The sequence below is a fragment of the Myotis lucifugus genome, unplaced genomic scaffold, assembly GCF_000147115.1.
Source record: "Myotis lucifugus unplaced genomic scaffold, Myoluc2.0 scaffold_81, whole genome shotgun sequence".
Taxonomy (NCBI): domain Eukaryota; kingdom Metazoa; phylum Chordata; class Mammalia; order Chiroptera; family Vespertilionidae; genus Myotis; species Myotis lucifugus.
In genome coordinates, this window is record NW_005871129.1 from 4865570 (window position 1) to 4873736 (window position 8167).

The 8167-nt window shown below is 44.3% G+C and overlaps 1 pseudogene; it reads right to left on the minus strand.

The window, feature by feature from the left end:
* Positions 1-790: 790 nt before the first annotated feature.
* Positions 791-7695, minus strand: LOC102433054 (annotated as a pseudogene).
* Between the last annotated feature and the right edge of the window lie 472 nt (positions 7696-8167).

Sequence of the window (8167 nt, forward strand, 5' to 3'; positions counted from 1 at the left end):
CCCTAACTGCTCTCCCCTCCTGGCCTGATCACCCCTAACCGCCTCTGCCTCAGCCCTGCCACCATGGCTTTGTCCAGAAGGACGTCCAGAAGATCTCACAGTCTAATTAGCATATTACCCTTTTATTAGTATAGATAGAATATGACATACCATCATAACTATAACATATCTACCAGTATTACTCTATGAGAATAAGTACTTCATGCGATAGGAAGGCATCTAATACATTACATTATATATGTTGTAAGTAGTAGAAAATACTGTATTCGTAGCAATAATATACACCCTGTGACTTCCCTTCCTGGTTTGGGAATGGTTCCCCAGTTCTTTGAACGTTTCCTGGCCCCTGATGTATTTTTTTTTGTCATTCAGTGTAACTTTATTTAGTGTTTATTGCACATGATTTAAGGTCTTTAATTTCTAACCACAAAAGATTCAAAGGACTATTTTTTCCATGAAGTTTAACATTAACATTAGTGAATTCATGTATTCATGTGTTTTTATTGTAAACGTCTGAATTATTCACATTGCCATAGATCCTGAACTCATAAGCGTGGACCATGCACAGGCTGGCAGGAAGTCAGGAAGCCACTCTGCAAGCAAACAGATACTCTGCATAAAGAGAAAAGTCATAGCACAACATTTAATGTCCAACCTGAGTCACCTCAGAATGTTACATATATTGACTTCTTGGTTCCTATAGTATCGGGAACTCAACTGCTTGGTTGGTGACAGGGTTGACCTGGTTTCGGGAGGATTATTCCTGAAATAATTAAGGAAAGGGGGGGGCTCAATCTTTCTTCTTGGTTGCTTGCTCCTCCCCAGCACCTTCATCTTTCTTCTCGTCCTCAGCTTCCTGGGCATCTTCTCCTTCACCTTCACCTCCTTCTTCCTCCTTTGTGTCCTCAAATTCTTCCTTGGCACCTTCTTCCTCTTCCTCTCCTTCCTCTTCCTCAGCCTCTTCCTTCTCCTTCTCCTCCTCTTCAGCTTCTCCTTCAGAGGGGGGTTCATCCTTAGCTTCCTCGGCTCTTGCAGCCTCAATGGTCTCCTCCACCTCGATCTGCTCCTCCTGGACGTGGCTGGTGTATTAAGAAGGGAAGGAGCGAGCAGACATCAAGTAGGAGCTGGTCTGTAAACCACCGTAGGCAGATGGGCCAAAGACCTGGGAACTCTGGGAGTAGCTGCTGGCTATGCTTCCCACGCTGGTGAAACTGAGCCGGGCTCCTCACCTTCCAAGAGTTTCCTGTAAGCTGCAATGTCAATGTCCAAAGCCATCTTCACATTGAGGAGGTCCTGGTATTCTTTTAAATATCGTGCCATTTCACTCTTTGCAGTTCTCAACTCATTTTCTAATTTGTTGATTGTGTCCTGCATAGCACTAACGTCGGCGTTCTGCTTATCCTCCAGCTCTTGCAGCTGCTTTTCCAGCGCTTCGTTCATGCCCCGGCATGCTTCCATCTCCAGGGTCTTGGCCTTGAGCAGGCGGCGGCTCTCGGACACCTCGTCCTTGGCGGCGTGCACCGCGTCGGTGTTCTTAGCAGCACTCTCGGTCAGCACGGTGAAGCGGCTCTTGAACCATTTTTCGGCATTCTGCATGTTCTGGCAGCCAGCTTCTCGTACTGGGCCAGATGTCCTTGAGCGCAGCGAAGAGGTCGGGCTTGGAGAAGACGTCCATCTCCACGGAGATCTGAGTGCACTGGATCTGTGCCTGCAGCTCAGCGATCTCCTCTTCCTGCACCTTCTTAGAAAGGTGATTTCGTTCATCAGGCTGTCGATGCGCTTTTCGAGTTCAGCGCTGGCGAGAGCCACCTCATCTGCACCTTTGCGCCTCCAGCAGCCCGCCCTCGGCATCCTGGCGGTTCAGCACCACTTCCTCATAGTGCACCTGCAGGTTGCTCCCAGACCCTCCCAAGCCCCGGTGCCTCCTAATGGGGTCCCGAGGCTGCACCCCCTGATCCTGCTGCCCTCTCCTCCCCAGGGCCCAGGGCACAGTGAGGCGGGGTGCAGTTGTCCCATTTTCATTAAAATGTTCAACCCGCACCCGCTCAACTGGTGTCCGCAGGTGTCCTGGGGGCAGACAGTGATCCTGGAGGCGCTCCCCACCCCCACCAGAGCTCAGCCACCATGGTCCTGGGTGAGACAGCCCTGCCAGGCCTCGTCGCTGCAACTTGGACCCGCTTCCTTAACCAGGGACCTGGCGCTGGGCGGGTGGTAGCAGCGCTTCCTTCCCAGCCCACACTGGAGTGGGTCCCTGTGGTTTCAGAACCGAACTCCAAGGGGGCAGTGGCCCTGAGCCCCCTGGCTCTCCCTAGATCCCGCCAAGGCTTGCTTCTCACACTTGCTGAAAACCTTCTCGGTCCACTTGCCATAGTAATCAGTTCGGGCTGAAAGGACTGGGGACTCCAGCAGGCCTGAGGGGACTGGGAGCCACCATCTTGTGGCTATGGGTACTGCCATCTTTGTGACAGAGTGATGGTTAATTTGCATATTACCCTTTTATTAGATAGGATGAATTACTTTGATAAAAGTAAAATTAACATGAATAAGAAAAAGCTATGGAAAATGGTATGGTATGTCCTCAGAAAACTGGATTTCTATATAATCTATCAATCTCACTTCTGGGTACCTATGCAGAAGAATTTAAAGCATGGGCTCAGAGAGATAATTGTACATCCATGTTCATAGCAGCTTTATTTGTGATAGCCAAAAGGTAGAAGCAACCCAAGTGCCCATCAATGGATGAATGAACAATAATCCATACAGTAGACTATTACTCAGACTTCAAAAGGAAGGCAATTCTGACATGCTACAACATATATACTACTAAACCTTGAAGACATTACACTACATGAAACAATTCAGTCACAAGAAGACATATACTATATAATTTCACTTTCATGAGGTAACCAGAGTAGTCAAATTCATCAAGAGAGAAGGTAGAATGGTGGTTGCCAGGGACTGGAGATAGGAGGAGAATGAGGACTTGTTTAATGGGTAGAGAGTTTCAGTTTTGCAAGAAAGAGTTTTGTAGATCAGTTGCACAACAATGTGAATGTACTCCATATTAGTGAACTGTATATTTAAAAATGGTTAAGTCCTAGCTGGTTTGGGACTCTCTGTGCTTATGTGACTTTTTTCTTCCCCAAGTCAGAGAAGTTTGCTGTCATTATTTCTTCAAATAGATTTTCTATTCCTTACTCCTCTTGTTGACCTTCTGGCACCCCTATTATTCGGATGTTGCTTCATTTCATGTTGTCCCAAAGCTACCTTAAACTCTCCTCCTGCTTTTTAATTTTTTTTTCCAATTGCTGTTCAGATTGGGTGTTTTTTCTACCCTGTCTTCTAACTCACTGATTCAATCCTTGGCTTCTTCTAGTCTACTGTTTAAACTTTCCATTGTGTTTTTTATTGTAGCTATATCATTCTTAATTTCCTCTTGATTCTTACATATGTTGTTGATTTTCTCATCCAGCTGGTTTAGGAACTTTATGACCCTTACTCTGAATTCTTTATCTAAAATATTGCTTGCCTTCGTTTCATTTACTTCCTTTTCTGGCTATTCCTCCTTTTCTTTCCTTGGTTGTTTTTTTTGTCTCCCCATTTTTGATGTCTCTTTCTGGCCCTGGGCACTCTGCTTGAGGTTTGAGAGGTTGAAGACCCTATTAGGTCAATGGTCTGGAAATCGTTAGCCAGAGGTGGGTCTGCATTGAGTCTCATGCCTTTATTGTCTCTGTTCTGAGTTGTATCCCCTTCTCCCATGGATCTGGTCCCTCAGTTGTCCACTTCAGATGCTCAGGGTGGCAGGAGCACATGCACAGTTCCTCTGGTGTGAGACTCCTTGTGAAGACCCAGAACCCTCTGGTGTGCAATTTGCTATGCAGCCCCAGCACCCATGATAGGGTGGTGCCCTAGGCCCCTCTATCAAAGTGGCACCCTAGGTACCACAGGCAGTGCACTTGTAGCATGGTCCTGTGGCTCCTGGCTAGGCACACCAGATTGCTCTGGGTTGCCCTGGCAGCGCTCTCCTATAGCCCACAGTGGGGTGCATGCTGGGTTGCTCCAGGCAGCCCTGGCAGGACTGTCCCAGGAGCTGGGGTGGAATGGGTGTGGGCTGCTCTGGGTCACATAGTCAGAGCTCTCCTGTGGCCCAGAGTGGGGTGCACACTGGGTTACTCCAGTTTGCCCTGGAAGCAAGTCCTTGGGCTCGGAGTGGATCATGTGTGGGTTGCTCTGAGTTGCACAGTCCATGTTGTCCTGGGCCCTGAGTGGGGTGTGTGCTGGGTTGTTCTAGGTAGCCCCAATAGGACTATCCCAGGGGCCAGGGTGGAGTGGACACCTGTTGCTCTGGGTTGCACAGTCAGAGCTCTCCTTTACTAAACATTTTCAAAATCCCTTATTAATCTTAGTATTTATACAATTTGCCATATATTATAACTTTGCATAAATGTCTAGAGATCAATATTTTAATAAAAACACCCAACTACCTAAGTGTTTTTGAATGAGTACTCATGTCAAATGAAACCCCACAGGATATTTTTTTTCAGAGAGAGAAAGGGAGAGGGAGAGAGAGATAGAAACATCAATGATGAGAGAGAATTGCAAGCTGCCCTACCATCAACCAGGAAATCAAACCATGACCTCTTGGTTCATAGGTCATTGTTCAACCACTGAGCCACACTAGCCAGGCAGAAACCCAGAGGATCTTGAGATTGCTGATTTTCCTCATTTGTTTTGATTTCTGCCTCTGCAAAGAGTCAATAGGTGAGGGAAACAGACCCTCAACTCTAAATCAGAAGACTTGGCTTCTGGTCTAAGGTCTCACCTGCAGTGGACATGTGCCCTTGGGCAAGTTCTTGACCTCTCTAAGGCTGCTTCCTTATCAGTCGATGGGTTTAGGGATAGGGTGAGAAATAATCCAAATAATCTCTAAACTCGATTCCAAATGTAGTCTCCTAAGTAATAAGTGAGTAATTTAACCTCTACCCTCATTGCAGGGTAGCAAGAGAGTAGAATAGAAGGACAGGTTGAAGCCAACTCTGCACATACTGGAACATTTCTGGGAGAGGGGACAGAGAATGTGTTGTTGTTGTTGTAAAGAATCCCTCTATCAGGTAAAAACTTTTCAGTGGATCAAGTTTGCATTTCTCCTTCACCCAGATCCCTTTATTGAGTATTTATTAAACAGACACTGTATGCTTCCAGGCCCCACATGAGACACGGTTCCTGCCCTGGTCATCAAAGGAGGTGCTTCCAATAAAATAAGAATAAAAGGATGGAGATAAAAGACCAGAAAGAAAATAGACTCGCCAATAATAAGTGTCTTGTTTTCATGTTATTTATTACAAGTTGTAAGCTGCAGTGGCAGGGCCTTTGTTTCTGTGATACTTTTACATTCTCATAGAGAATAAACAATAGAAGCAAACACTAAAGTAGGCAAAGTTAAAAGCAGAGGTTGTTAAGATCAGTAATCAACCTTCAGTGGTGATAGTGAACTCTGATTCATCCTTGATTCATTTCTAATCCTTTGTTGATACAAAATAGGAAAACACCAGCAGTTCAAACAAAATAGGCCAAAGGACAGAAATACGATGATGTCTTATATTGTGGAAGTCCTGTGGGTTTTGAGAACCTCTTTATATAATCTGGTCTTATCTTTTACAGCTTCCCAGCATCCTCTCTTAAGGCACTCTGAATCTTTCTCATCTGCCCTCTTTTGCATATTATGTTCTCTTGACCTGAAACACTATCTTCCTACCTCGTCACTTTTACATAATCCCTACTCATCTTTTTGGTCTTTTTCTCTGGGAAGCCCTCTCTGATACTATAAAGCTAAGCTAGATACTCATCCCATGTGCCCATTGCCCTGTATTAAATTTGCCTGTATGCTCATCTGTAGAACCCACAAGGCTGCAAACATCTTAAAGGTTATTACTGTGTCTTATTGCCCCTCTGTCCTCAACATCTAAACTGTACCTGGCACTAGTAGGTACTCAACAAATATTAGTCAGTGAATGGCATGGCCCACTCTCTTGGCCTAATCATCATCTTACAATAGAGTCTGTGAAAACATTTCTATTCTTTCTCCAAGATAAAACCAAATAGGCTGAAAAGCAAAGCAACACTTTTGGCAAGACGTTCTATTCTCCTTCACTAATAGAACAGGTAAGGTGTCCAGAACCAGACCTAGAATAAACCAGACCCTTAATCATGTCCTCTTTTCCATTTTTGCCCCTTCGCTTCATCCTCACCCCCCCCCCCCATTCTTCATATTCTTGTTTATCAAGGGTAGACTTCAAGGATCGCTCATAGACCTGAGATTGTTTAAAATGCTCTACTACAAAGAATACAAAGAAAGTTCATTTAGAGAACCAAGGATAAAGATGATATCATTCATGAAAACAACTTTGGTCAAAGCATTAAAAGTCCATCAGAGAAGACGAAGATTGAGCATTGTCATCAAAATATGTCCAGAATCTGACCATTTCTCACCAGCTTTGCTGCTACCACCAGCCCGTCTCCTGCTTGATGGCAACAGCCTCGTCAGTAACCTCCCTGCTTCTGTCCTTGCCCCATATACCAAGGAGAGGTCTCATTACTGCTGCTTTGTCCTTCCAAAATATCATCAGATCACCTCACTCTTCTGCTCAAAACTCTCCAATTAACTTCCCAATTCACTCCTAGGAAAGAGAAATTCCTTACAATGCCTAAAAACCTTATGATCTGCCCCACTTGTACCCCTACCACTTCATACTTTTGTCCATCTTCACTCAAACAGCACCTTCCCAGTGAGGCCATCCCTGGCCATCCTATCTAAAGCTGAAATGATTTTTAAATCTTTTCATATCCCCCTTCCCTGCTTTATTTTTATCTTTAACACTTCTCATTAACATAGTCTGTGTTTTCTAATTTATCTTGTTCATTTTTTGTCCCCTCATACTAAAATGTAAGCTCCACAAAAGCTCTCTTTTCTGTTTGGATTTCTAATGTATTTCCCACCCTTAGAACAGCCTCTGGCATAGAGTATATATGCAGTAAATATTTATTGAATGGGTGAATTAACTAATTAATTAATTAAAATAAAAATTGTTGTTGTAATACTTGGAAATAAAATGACTTGAATTTAACTAAAAGTCTTCCACCAAGTTGATAATTATATTAAGCAGCAAATAATGCTACAAGAGGGGGGAACTGAATGAAAGAAGATGAAGGGACCAGCTAAAGAACATGTAGCATAATCCATGGATACATACAACAGTGTGGTGATGGCCAGAGGGAAGGGTGGGATGAGGACAAGAGCTTGGAGGATGGACAAAGGAGGAGTGGTGGGGGAGGAGGGAGGAATGGGGACATCTGTAAACAATAAAAATGAAGTTAAATAAATAGATAAAACCAAACACACCTGGTTCAAAAAAAAAATGTTACAGAAGTCAACTTTGTTTTTTGCAAGTTTTTTCCAGTATACAGTTTCCATTCTCAGCTGACCCTCCAGCTTACTCAGTAAACCATTTATGCCAATCTTATTCGTGTTCTATGTTTTATAGCCTGATATGCCCAATTCTTATTACTTTCCTCACGCTTTTCTATCCCAATTCTCATTTGCAGAGAAGAGAAGCCATTGGTATCTTCTTCATTTTCAAACGAGTTGTAGTAAATAGCAAAAGGGTCACAGTTGTTCACACCTCCCTGTATCCACATCCTTTGCGATGTGAATTTTGAACTCTTCCCATCAAGCGGTGGAGGCTATTTCCCTAGTCCAATAAGTCTGGGCTAATCTTGTGACTTGCTTTGCCCCATAAATTGCAGCCGAAGTGATGCGTGGAAATGCGTGGAAAGGCTTCAGCAGAAGGAAGCACACTTTTGCTCACTCTCTTGGCTAGCCTGCTAGAGCGTTGGATACCACATGGAGCAGAGATACATCATCCCAGCCAGGGCCATCCTAGATCAGCCATCTCCCAGCCACCTGGGAGCAATGAAGATACATAAGTGAGACTAGCAAAGACCAAAAGAACCACCCATCTGAGTCCAGCCCAAATTGCTGGCCCACATAATCATGAAATAAATAGTAGCTGTGTTAAACCAGAAGATTTTAGGATGGTGTGTTACACAACAAAAGCTAAGTGATAAACTTGTCTAGAAGTTTTCCGATGCTTATTGCCTTCCATTCTTT